Below are 13325 nucleotides of genomic sequence, written 5' to 3'. Positions count from 1 at the left end.
CACCCAAATGATCAGCTATTTAAGGAAGTCGATAGAACTGGGCCTATTTAGCGGATGGAACCAGAAGCAGAAGGTTTCTTTCACTATGCAATGGCCGCTCCAGGATTCTGAAGCTCAGTGAATGGGAGTTAAACCGCAGAATTTGAGCACCGCAAACTACACAGAGGATGTTGCCTTCCATCTAGTGTATGGTTTCTGGTATCAGAGGCTGCCAAAAATAGCTAATCAGTGAAGGTGCCAGGTTTATGATCCCTACCAATCTGATATTGATGATCTATTCTGAAGATAGATCATCAGTATCTAAGCACCAGAAAACCTCTTTAAGTTCTAGGAATGTGTGCAGAAGAAAGGCAGCACAGTGAATTTTTGCACCACACAAAGAAAAGATTCTTTATAGATCTACATCTGACAAGGGCTCCTATTGTATAAAAAAAAAGTTAAGATCTACAGAGCTTAGATCAGATGGATCACACTATGGTTTTTGGAGGGCAGATTTCACTGGAATAATTTTCAGGCGCTGTGTCGCATTTGAAGTTTCCCTGAGGTACCCCAAAATGTGACCCAATTTTGGAAATACACCCCCTAAAGTATTCATCTAGGGGTGTAGTGAGAATTGTATTATTTTATGGTATTCATCTAGGGGTATAATGACATTTTGGAGTTTGTCTTATTTTCCAAATTATAATTGGCTAATAATATAATGAAAGGTGGAGTGTTAAAAAACAGTGGATTGCATAATAAATTAAAAATTGCCAAAAGTGCATAAAAGAAGTAAAAACAAAAATTAACTTGATTAAATTAATAATCTAGGGAAGTATGATAAATGTGGAAACACTGCTTAATGCAAAGTCCAGGCATATCTGGACAGGTGTCACATTGATATATGATATCCCGCCGTATCCCATTCTGCTAACAGACCCTACATCTCTTTTGGGCTCTACTTTTTTTCACAGTAGGGGACACCTCTGATGGGAAATGTCGCCCTGGGATAATTCTGCTGGCATGAATAGAAGAGGCTGTCCCACTGCTATCCTGGCGCTGCTCTCCAAATATTAAATTTTTTATGAATTTGTTCTTGAAAATCAAAATATGTTCCTTGGTTCACTCCTTTTTGGAACATGACAAAAGAATTATACAGGGCTACTTGCATAAGTTAGGCTGCAAGTTTCTTATACCAAATGCGGGATTTCCTTACCGCTAGAGTTGAGCGAACACCTGGATGTTCGGGTTCGAGAAGTTCGGCCGAACTTCCTGAAAATGTTCGGGTTCGGGAGCCGAACCCGATCCGAACTTCGTCCCGTAACCCGAACCCCATTGAAGTCAATGGGGACCCGAACTTTTCGGCACTAAAAAGGCTGTAAAACAGCCCAGGAAAGGGCTAGAGGGCTGCAAAAGGCAGCAACATGTAGGTAAATCCCCTGCAAACAAATGTGGATAGGGAAATGAATTAAAATAAAAATTAAATAAATAAAAATTAACCAAAATCAATTGGAGAGAGGTCCCATAGCAGAGAATCTGGCTTCCCGTCACCCACCACTGGAACAGTCCATTCTCAGATATTTAGGCCCTGGCACCCAGGCAGAGGAGAGAGGTCCCGTAACAGAGAATCTGGCTTCATGTCAGCAGAGAATTAGTCTGCATGTCATAGCAGAGAATGAGGCTTCACGTCAGCCACCACTGCAACAGTCCATTGGCATATATTTAGGCCCAGCACCCAGGCAGAGGAGAGAGGTCCCATAACAGACAATCTGGCTTCATGTCAGCAGAGAATCAGTCTGCATGTCATAGCAGAGAATGAGGCTTCACGTCACCCACCACTGCAACAGTCCATTGTCATAAATTTAGGCCCAGCACCCAGGCAGAGGAGAGAGGTCCCGTAACAGACAATCTGGCTTCATGTCAGCAGAGAATTAGTCTGCATGTCATAGCAGACAATGAGGCTTCACGTCAGCCACAACTGTAAGAGTCCATTTTCATAAGTTTAGGCCCAGCACCCAGGCAGAGGAGAGAGGTCCCGTAACAGACAATCTGTCTTCATGTCAGCAGAGAATTAGTCTGCATGTCATAGCAGAGAATGAGGCTTCACGTCAGCCACCACTGCAACAGTCCATTGGCATATATTTAGGCCCAGCACCCAGGCAGAGGAGAGAGGTCCCGTAACAGAGGATCTGGCTTCATGTCAGCAGAGAATCAGTGTTCATGTCATAGCAGAGAATCAGGCTTCACGTCAGCCACCACTGTAAGAGTCCATTTTCATAAGTTTAGGCCCAGCACCCAGGCAGAGGAGAGAGGTCCCGTAATAGACAATCTGGCTTCATGTCAGCAGAGAATTAGTCTGCATGTCATAGCAGAGAATGAGGCTTCACGTCAGCCACCACTGCAACAGTCCATTGGCATATATTTAGGCCCAGCACCCAGGCAGAGGAGAGAGGTCCCGTAACAGAGGATCTGGCTTCATGTCAGCAGAGAATCAGTCTTCATGTCATAGCAGAGAATCAGGCTTCACGTCAGCCACCACTGTAAGAGTCCATTTCCATAAGTTTAGGCCCAGCACCCAGGCAGAGGAGAGAGGTCCCGTAACAGACAATCTGGCTTCATGTCAGCAGAGAATTAGTCTGCATGTCATAGCAGAGAATGAGGCTTCACGTCAGCCACCACTGCAACAGTCCATTGGCATATATTTAGGCCCAGCACCCAGGCAGAGGAGAGAGGCCCCGTAACAGACAATCTGGCTTCATGACAGCAGAGAATTAGTCTGCATGTCATAGCAGAGAATGAGGCTTCACGTCAGCCACCACTGTAAGAGTCCATTTTCATAAGTTTAGGCCCAGCACCCAGGCAGAGGAGAGAGGTCCCGTAACAGACAATCTGGCTTCATGTCAGCAGAGAATTAGTCTGCATGTCATAGCAGAGAATGAGGCTTCACGTCAGCCACCACTGCAACAGTCCATTGGCATATATTTAGGCCCAGCACCCAGGCAGAGGAGAGAGGTCCCGTAACAGAGGATCTGGCTTCATGTCAGCAGAGAATCAGTCTTCATGTCATAGCAGAGAATCAGGCTTCACGTCAGCCACCACTGTAAGAGTCCATTTTCATAAGTTTAGGCCCAGCACCCAGGCAGAGGAGAGAGGTCCCGTAACAGACAATCTGGCTTCATGTCAGCAGAGAATTAGTCTGCATGTCATAGCAGAGAATGAGGCTTCACGTCAGCCACCACTGCAACAGTCCATTGGCATATATTTAGGCCCAGCACCCAGGCAGAGGAGAGAGGCCCCGTAACAGACAATCTGGCTTCATGTCAGCAGAGAATTAGTCTGCATGTCATAGCAGAGAATGAGGCTTCACGTCAGCCACCACTGTAAGAGTCCATTTTCATAAGTTTAGGCCCAGCACCCAGGCAGAGGAGAGAGGTCCCGTAACAGACAATCTGGCTTCATGTCAGCAGAGAATTAGTCTGCATGTCATAGCAGAGAATGAGGCTTCACGTCAGCCACCACTGCAACAGTCCATTGGCATATATTTAGGCCCAGCACCCAGGCAGAGGAGAGAGGTCCCGTAACAGAGGATCTGGCTTCATGTCAGCAGAGAATCAGTCTTCATGTCATAGCAGAGAATCAGGCTTCACGTCAGCCACCACTGTAAGAGTCCATTTTCATAAGTTTAGGCCCAGCACCCAGGCAGAGGAGAGAGGTCCCGTAACAGACAATCTGGCTTCATGTCAGCAGAGAATTAGTCTGCATGTCATAGCAGAGAATGAGGCTTCACGTCAGCCACCACTGCAACAGTCCATTGGCATATATTTAGGCCCAGCACCCAGGCAGAGGAGAGAGGTCCCGTAACAGAGGATCTGGCTTCATGTCAGCAGAGAATCAGTCTTCATGTCATAGCAGAGAATCAGGCTTCACGTCAGCCACCACTGTAAGAGTCCATTTTCATAAGTTTAGGCCCAGCACCCAGGCAGAGGAGAGAGGTCCCGTAACAGACAATCTGGCTTCATGTCAGCAGAGAATTAGTCTGCATGTCATAGCAGAGAATGAGGCTTCACGTCAGCCACCACTGCAACAGTCCATTGGCATATATTTAGGCCCAGCACCCAGGCAGAGGAGAGAGGTCCCGTAACAGAGGATCTGGCTTCATGTCAGCAGAGAATCAGTCTTCATGTCATAGCAGAGAATCAGGCTTCACGTCAGCCACCACTGTAAGAGTCCATTTTCATAAGTTTAGGCCCAGCACCCAGGCAGAGGAGAGAGGTCCCGTAACAGACAATCTGGCTTCATGTCAGCAGAGAATTAGTCTGCATGTCATAGCAGAGAATGAGGCTTCACGTCAGCCACCACTGCAACAGTCCATTGGCATATATTTAGGCCCAGCACCCAGGCAGAGGAGAGAGGTCCCGTAACAGAGGATCTGGCTTCATGTCAGCAGAGAATCAGTCTTCATGTCATAGCAGAGAATCAGGCTTCACGTCAGCCACCACTGTAAGAGTCCATTTTCATAAGTTTAGGCCCAGCACCCAGGCAGAGGAGAGAGGTCCCGTAACAGACAATCTGGCTTCATGTCAGCAGAGAATTAGTCTGCATGTCATAGCAGAGAATGAGGCTTCACGTCAGCCACCACTGCAACAGTCCATTGGCATATATTTAGGCCCAGCACCCAGGCAGAGGAGAGAGGTCCCGTAACAGACAATCTGGCTTCATGTCAGCAGAGAATCAGTCTTCATGTCATAGCAGAGAATCAGGCTTCACGTCAGCCACCACTGCAACAGTCCATTGGCATATATTTAGGCCCAGCACCCAGGCAGAGGAGAGAGGTCCCGTAACAGACAATCTGGCTTCATGTCAGCAGAGAATCAGTCTGCATGTCATAGCAGAGAATGAGGCTTCACGTCACCCACCACTGCAACAGTCCATTGTCATAAATTTAGGCCCAGCACCCAGGCAGAGGAGAGAGGTCCCCTAACAGACAATCTGGCTTCATGTCAGCAGAGAATTAGTCTGCATGTCATAGCAGAGAATGAGGCTTCACGTCAGCCACCACTGCAACAGTCCATTGACATATATTTAGGCCCAGCACCCAGGCAGAGGAGAGAGGTCCCGTAACAGACAATCTGGCTTCATGTCAGCAGAGAATCAGTCTTCATATCATAGCAGAGAATCAGGCTTCACGTCACCCACCACTGTAAGAGTCCATTTTCATAAATTTAGGGCCAGCACCCAGGCAGAGGAGAGAGGTCCCGTGACAGAGGATTTGGCTTCATGTCAGCAGAGAATCAGTCTTCATGTCATAGCAGAGAATCAGGCTTCACGTCAGCCACCACTGTAAGAGTCCATTTTCATAAGTTTAGGCCCAGCACCCAGGCAGAGGAGAGAGGTCCCGTAACAGACAATCTGGCTTCATGTCAGCAGAGAATTAGTCTGCATGTCATAGCAGAGAATGAGGCTTCACGTCAGCCACCACTGCAACAGTCCATTGGCATATATTTAGGTCCAGCACCCAGGCAGAGGAGAGAGGTCCCGTAACAGAGGATCTGGCTTCATGTCAGCAGAGAATCAGTCTTCATGTCATAGCAGAGAATCAGGCTTCACGTCAGCCACCACTGTAAGAGTCCATTTTCATAAGTTTAGGCCCAGCACCCAGGCAGAGGAGAGAGGTCCCGTAACAGACAATCTGGCTTCATGTCAGCAGAGAATTAGTCTGCATGTCATAGCAGAGAATGAGGCTTCACGTCAGCCACCACTGCAACAGTCCATTGGCATATATTTAGGCCCAGCACCCAGGCAGAGGAGAGAGGTCCCGTAACAGAGGATCTGGCTTCATGTCAGCAGAGAATCAGTCTTCATGTCATAGCAGAGAATCAGGCTTCACGTCAGCCACCACTGTAAGAGTCCATTTTCATAAGTTTAGGCCCAGCACCCAGGCAGAGGAGAGAGGTCCCGTAACAGACAATCTGGCTTCATGTCAGCAGAGAATTAGTCTGCATGTCATAGCAGAGAATGAGGCTTCACGTCAGCCACCACTGCAACAGTCCATTGGCATATATTTAGGCCCAGCACCCAGGCAGAGGAGAGAGGTCCCGTAACAGACAATCTGGCTTCATGTCAGCAGAGAATCAGTCTTCATATCATAGCAGAGAATCAGGCTTCACGTCACCCACCACTGTAAGAGTCCATTTTCATAAATTTAGGGCCAGCACCCAGGCAGAGGAGAGAGGTCCCGTAACAGAGGATCTGGCTTCATGTCAGCAGAGAATTAGTCTGCATGTCATAGCAGAGAATGAGGCTTCACGTCAGCCACCACTGCAACAGTCCATTGGCATATATTTAGGCCCAGCACCCAGGCAGAGGAGAGAGGTCCCATAACAGACAATCTGGCTTCATGTCAGCAGAGAATCAGTCTGCATGTCATAGCAGAGAATGAGGCTTCACGTCAGCCACCACTGCAACAGTCCATTGTCATAAATTTAGGCCCAGCACCCAGGCAGAGGAGAGAGGTCCCGTAACAGAGGATCTGGCTTCATGTCAGCAGAGAATCAGTCTTCATGTCATAGCAGAGAATCAGGCTTCACGTCAGCCACCACTGTAAGAGTCCATTTTCATAAGTTTAGGCCCAGCACCCAGGCAGAGGAGAGAGGTCCCGTAACAGACAATCTGGCTTCATGTCAGCAGAGAATTAGTCTGCATGTCATAGCAGAGAATGAGGCTTCACGTCAGCCACCACTGCAACAGTCCATTGGCATATATTTAGGCCCAGCACCCAGGCAGAGGAGAGAGGTCCCGTAACAGAGGATCTGGCTTCATGTCAGCAGAGAATCAGTCTTCATGTCATAGCAGAGAATCAGGCTTCACGTCAGCCACCACTGTAAGAGTCCATTTTCATAAGTTTAGGCCCAGCACCCAGGCAGAGGAGAGAGGTCATGTAACAGACAATCTGGCTTCATGTCAGCAGAGAATTAGTCTGCATGTCATAGCAGAGAATGAGGCTTCACGTCAGCCACCACTGCAACAGTCCATTGGCATATATTTAGGCCCAGCACCCAGGCAGAGGAGAGAGGTCCCGTAACAGAGGATCTGGCTTCATGTCAGCAGAGAATCAGTCTTCATGTCATAGCAGAGAATCAGGCTTCACGTCAGCCACCACTGTAAGAGTCCATTTTCATAAGTTTAGGCCCAGCACCCAGGCAGAGGAGAGAGGTCCCGTAACAGACAATCTGGCTTCATGTCAGCAGAGAATTAGTCTGCATGTCATAGCAGAGAATGAGGCTTCACGTCAGCCACCACTGCAACAGTCCATTGGCATATATTTAGGCCCAGCACCCAGGCAGAGGAGAGAGGTCCCGTAACAGAGGATCTGGCTTCATGTCAGCAGAGAATCAGTCTTCATGTCATAGCAGAGAATCAGGCTTCACGTCAGCCACCACTGTAAGAGTCCATTTTCATAAGTTTAGGCCCAGCACCCAGGCAGAGGAGAGAGGTCCCGTAACAGACAATCTGGCTTCATGTCAGCAGAGAATTAGTCTGCATGTCATAGCAGAGAATGAGGCTTCACGTCAGCCACCACTGCAACAGTCCATTGGCATATATTTAGGCCCAGCACCCAGGCAGAGGAGAGAGGTCCCGTAACAGACAATCTGGCTTCATGTCAGCAGAGAATCAGTCTTCATATCATAGCAGAGAATCAGGCTTCACGTCACCCACCACTGTAAGAGTCCATTTTCATAAATTTAGGGCCAGCACCCAGGCAGAGGAGAGAGGTCCCGTAACAGAGGATCTGGCTTCATGTCAGCAGAGAATTAGTCTGCATGTCATAGCAGAGAATGAGGCTTCACGTCAGCCACCACTGCAACAGTCCATTGGCATATATTTAGGCCCAGCACCCAGGCAGAGGAGAGAGGTCCCGTAACAGACAATCTGGCTTCATGTCAGCAGAGAATCAGTCTGCATGTCATAGCAGAGAATGAGGCTTCACGTCACCCACCACTGCAACAGTCCATTGTCATAAATTTAGGCCCAGCACCCAGGCAGAGGAGAGAGGTCCCCTAACAGACAATCTGGCTTCATGTCAGCAGAGAATTAGTCTGCATGTCATAGCAGAGAATGAGGCTTCACGTCAGCCACCACTGCAACAGTCCATTGGCATATATTTAGGCCCAGCACCCAGGCAGAGGAGAGAGGTCCCGTAACAGACAATCTGGCTTCATGTCAGCAGAGAATCAGTCTTCATATCATAGCAGAGAATCAGGCTTCACGTCACCCACCACTGTAAGAGTCCATTTTCATAAATTTAGGGCCAGCACCCAGGCAGAGGAGAGAGGTCCCGTAACAGAGGATCTGGCTTCATGTCAGCAGAGAATCAGTCTTCATGTCATAGCAGAGAATCAGGCTTCACGTCAGCCACCACTGTAAGAGTCCATTTTCATAAGTTTAGGCCCAGCACCCAGGCAGAGGAGAGAGGTCCCGTAACAGACAATCTGGCTTCATGTCAGCAGAGAATTAGTCTGCATGTCATAGCAGAGAATGAGGCTTCACGTCAGCCACCACTGCAACAGTCCATTGGCATATTTTTAGGCCCAGCACCCAGGCAGAGGAGAGAGGTCCCGTAACAGAGGATCTGGCTTCATGTCAGCAGAGAATCAGTCTTCATGTCATAGCAGAGAATCAGGCTTCACGTCAGCCACCACTGTAAGAGTCCATTTTCATAAGTTTAGGCCCAGCACCCAGGCAGAGGAGAGACGTCCCGTAACAGACAATCTGGCTTCATGTCAGCAGAGAATTAGTCTGCATGTCATAGCAGAGAATGAGGCTTCACGTCAGCCACCACTGCAACAGTCCATTGGCATATATTTAGGCCCAGCACCCAGGCAGAGGAGAGAGGTCCCGTAACAGAGGATCTGGCTTCATGTCAGCAGAGAATCAGTCTTCATGTCATAGCAGAGAATCAGGCTTCACGTCAGCCACAACTGCAACAGTCCATTGGCATATATTTAGGCCCAGCACCCAGGCAGAGGAGAGAGGTCCCGTAACAGACAATCTGGCTTCATGTCAGCAGAGAATCAGTCTGCATGTCATAGCAGAGAATGAGGCTTCACGTCACCCACCACTGCAACAGTCCATTGTCATAAATTTAGGCCCAGCACCCAGGCAGAGGAGAGAGGTCCCGTAACAGAGGATCTGGCTTCATGTCAGCAGAGAATCAGTCTTCATGTCATAGCAGAGAATCAGGCTTCACGTCACCCACCACTGTAAGAGTCCATTTTCATAAGTTTAGGCCCAGCACCCAGGCAGAGGAGAGAGGTCCCGTAACAGACAATCTGGCTTCATGTCAGCAGAGAATTAGTCTGCATGTCATAGCAGAGAATGAGGCTTCACGTCAGCCACCACTGCAACAGTCCATTGGCATATATTTAGGCCCAGCACCCAGGCAGAGGAGAGAGGTCCCGTAACAGAGGATCTGGCTTCATGTCAGCAGAGAATCAGTCTTCATGTCATAGCAGAGAATCAGGCTTCACGTCAGCCACCACTGTAAGAGTCCATTTTCATAAGTTTAGGCCCAGCACCCAGGCAGAGGAGAGAGGTCCCGTAACAGACAATCTGGCTTCATGTCAGCAGAGAATTAGTCTGCATGTCATAGCAGAGAATGAGGCTTCACGTCAGCCACCACTGCAACAGTCCATTGGCATATATTTAGGCCCAGCACCCAGGCAGAGGAGAGAGGTCCCGTAACAGAGGATCTGGCTTCATGTCAGCAGAGAATCAGTCTTCATGTCATAGCAGAGAATCAGGCTTCACGTCAGCCACCACTGTAAGAGTCCATTTTCATAAGTTTAGGCCCAGCACCCAGGCAGAGGAGAGAGGTCCCGTAACAGACAATCTGGCTTCATGTCAGCAGAGAATTAGTCTGCATGTCATAGCAGAGAATGAGGCTTCACGTCAGCCACCACTGCAACAGTCCATTGGCATATATTTAGGCCCAGCACCCAGGCAGAGGAGAGAGGTCCCGTAACAGAGGATCTGGCTTCATGTCAGCAGAGAATCAGTCTTCATGTCATAGCAGAGAATCAGGCTTCACGTCAGCCACCACTGTAAGAGTCCATTTTCATAAGTTTAGGCCCAGCACCCAGGCAGAGGAGAGACGTCCCGTAACAGACAATCTGGCTTCATGTCAGCAGAGAATTAGTCTGCATGTCATAGCAGAGAATGAGGCTTCACGTCAGCCACCACTGCAACAGTCCATTGGCATATATTTAGGCCCAGCACCCAGGCAGAGGAGAGAGGTCCCGTAACATAGGATCTGGCTTCATGTCAGCAGAGAATCAGTCTTCATGTCATAGCAGAGAATCAGGCTTCACGTCAGCCACAACTGCAACAGTCCATTGGCATATATTTAGGCCCAGCACCCAGGCAGAGGAGAGAGGTCCCGTAACAGACAATCTGGCTTCATGTCAGCAGAGAATCAGTCTGCATGTCATAGCAGAGAATGAGGCTTCACGTCACCCACCACTGCAACAGTCCATTGTCATAAATTTAGGCCCAGCACCCAGGCAGAGGAGAGAGGTCCCGTAACAGAGGATCTGGCTTCATGTCAGCAGAGAATCAGTCTTCATGTCATAGCAGAGAATCAGGCTTCACGTCACCCACCACTGTAAGAGTCCATTTTCATAAGTTTAGGCCCAGCACCCAGGCAGAGGAGAGAGGTCCCGTAACAGACAATCTGGCTTCATGTCAGCAGAGAATTAGTCTGCATGTCATAGCAGAGAATGAGGCTTCACGTCAGCCACCACTGCAACAGTCCATTGGCATATATTTAGGCCCAGCACCCAGGCAGAGGAGAGAGGTCCCGTAACAGAGGATCTGGCTTCATGTCAGCAGAGAATCAGTCTTCATGTCATAGCAGAGAATCAGGCTTCACGTCAGCCACCACTGTAAGAGTCCATTTTCATAAGTTTAGGCCCAGCACCCAGGCAGAGGAGAGAGGTCCCGTAACAGACAATCTGGCTTCATGTCAGCAGAGAATTAGTCTGCATGTCATAGCAGAGAATGAGGCTTCACGTCAGCCACCACTGCAACAGTCCATTGGCATATATTTAGGCCCAGCACCCAGGCAGAGGAGAGAGGTCCCGTAACAGAGGATCTGGCTTCATGTCAGCAGAGAATCAGTCTTCATGTCATAGCAGAGAATCAGGCTTCACGTCAGCCACCACTGTAAGAGTCCATTTTCATAAGTTTAGGCCCAGCACCCAGGCAGAGGAGAGAGGTCCCGTAACAGACAATCTGGCTTCATGTCAGCAGAGAATTAGTCTGCATGTCATAGCAGAGAATGAGGCTTCACGTCAGCCACCACTGCAACAGTCCATTGGCATATATTTAGGCCCAGCACCCAGGCAGAGGAGAGAGGTCCCGTAACAGAGGATCTGGCTTCATGTCAGCAGAGAATCAGTCTTCATGTCATAGCAGAGAATCAGGCTTCACGTCAGCCACCACTGTAAGAGTCCATTTTCATAAGTTTAGGCCCAGCACCCAGGCAGAGGAGAGAGGTCCCGTAACAGACAATCTGGCTTCATGTCAGCAGAGAATTAGTCTGCATGTCATAGCATAGAATGAGGCTTCACGTCAGCCACCACTGCAACAGTCCATTGGCATATATTTAGGCCCAGCACCCAGGCAGAGGAGAGAGGTCCCGTAACAGAGGATCTGGCTTCATGTCAGCAGAGAATCAGTCTTCATGTCATAGCAGAGAATCAGGCTTCACGTCAGCCACCACTGTAAGAGTCCATTTTCATAAGTTTAGGCCCAGCACCCAGGCAGAGGAGAGAGGTCCCGTAACAGACAATCTGGCTTCATGTCAGCAGAGAATTAGTCTGCATGTCATAGCAGAGAATGAGGCTTCACGTCAGCCACCACTGCAACAGTCCATTGGCATATATTTAGGCCCAGCACCCAGGCAGAGGAGAGAGGTCCCGTAACAGAGGATCTGGCTTCATGTCAGCAGAGAATCAGTCTTCATGTCATAGCAGAGAATCAGGCTTCACGTCAGCCACCACTGTAAGAGTCCATTTTCATAAGTTTAGGCCCAGCACCCAGGCAGAGGAGAGAGGTCCCGTAACAGACAATCTGGCTTCATGTCAGCAGAGAATTAGTCTGCATGTCAGAGCAGAGAATGAGGCTTCACGTCAGCCACCACTGCAACAGTCCATTGGCATATATTTAGGCCCAGCACCCAGGCAGAGGAGAGAGGTCCCGTAACAGAGGATCTGGCTTCATGTCAGCAGAGAATCAGTCTTCATGTCATAGCAGAGAATCAGGCTTCACGTCAGCCACCACTGTAAGAGTCCATTTTCATAAGTTTAGGCCCAGCACCCAGGCAGAGGAGAGAGGTCCCGTAACAGACAATCTGGCTTCATGTCAGCAGAGAATTAGTCTGCATGTCATAGCAGAGAATGAGGCTTCACGTCAGCCACCACTGCAACAGTCCATTGGCATATATTTAGGCCCAGCACCCAGGCAGAGGAGAGAGGTCCCGTAACAGAGGATCTGGCTTCATGTCAGCAGAGAATCAGTCTTCATGTCATAGCAGAGAATCAGGCTTCACGTCAGCCACCACTGTAAGAGTCCATTTTCATAAGTTTAGGCCCAGCACCCAGGCAGAGGAGAGAGGTCCCGTAACAGACAATCTGGCTTCATGTCAGCAGAGAATTAGTCTGCATGTCATAGCATAGAATGAGGCTTCACGTCAGCCACCACTGCAACAGTCCATTGGCATATATTTAGGCCCAGCACCCAGGCAGAGGAGAGAGGTCCCGTAACAGAGGATCTGGCTTCATGTTAGCAGAGAATCAGTCTGCATGTCATAGCAGAGAATGAGGCTTCACGTCAGCCACCACTGCAACAGTCCATTGGCATATATTTAGGCCCAGCACCCAGGCAGAGGAGAGAGGTCCCGTAACAGACAATCTGGCTTCATGTCAGCAGAGAATCAGTCTTCATATCATAGCAGAGAATCAGGCTTCACGTCACCCACCACTGTAAGAGTCCATTTTCATAAATTTAGGGCCAGCACCCAGGCAGAGGAGAGAGGTCCCGTAACAGAGGATCTGGCTTCATGTCAGCAGAGAATTAGTCTGCATGTCATAGCAGAGAATGAGGCTTCACGTCAGCCACCACTGCAACAGTCCATTGGCATATATTTAGGCCCAGCACCCAGGCAGAGGAGAGAGGTCCCGTAACAGACAATCTGGCTTCATGTCAGCAGAGAATCAGTCTTCATGTCATAGCAGAGAATCAGGCTTCACGTCAGCCACCACTGCAACAGTCCATTGGCATATATTTAG

Source organism: Bufo gargarizans, chromosome 4 (assembly GCF_014858855.1).
Source record: "Bufo gargarizans isolate SCDJY-AF-19 chromosome 4, ASM1485885v1, whole genome shotgun sequence".
Classification (NCBI taxonomy): domain Eukaryota; kingdom Metazoa; phylum Chordata; class Amphibia; order Anura; family Bufonidae; genus Bufo; species Bufo gargarizans.
This window is presented reverse-complemented; position numbering follows the sequence as displayed.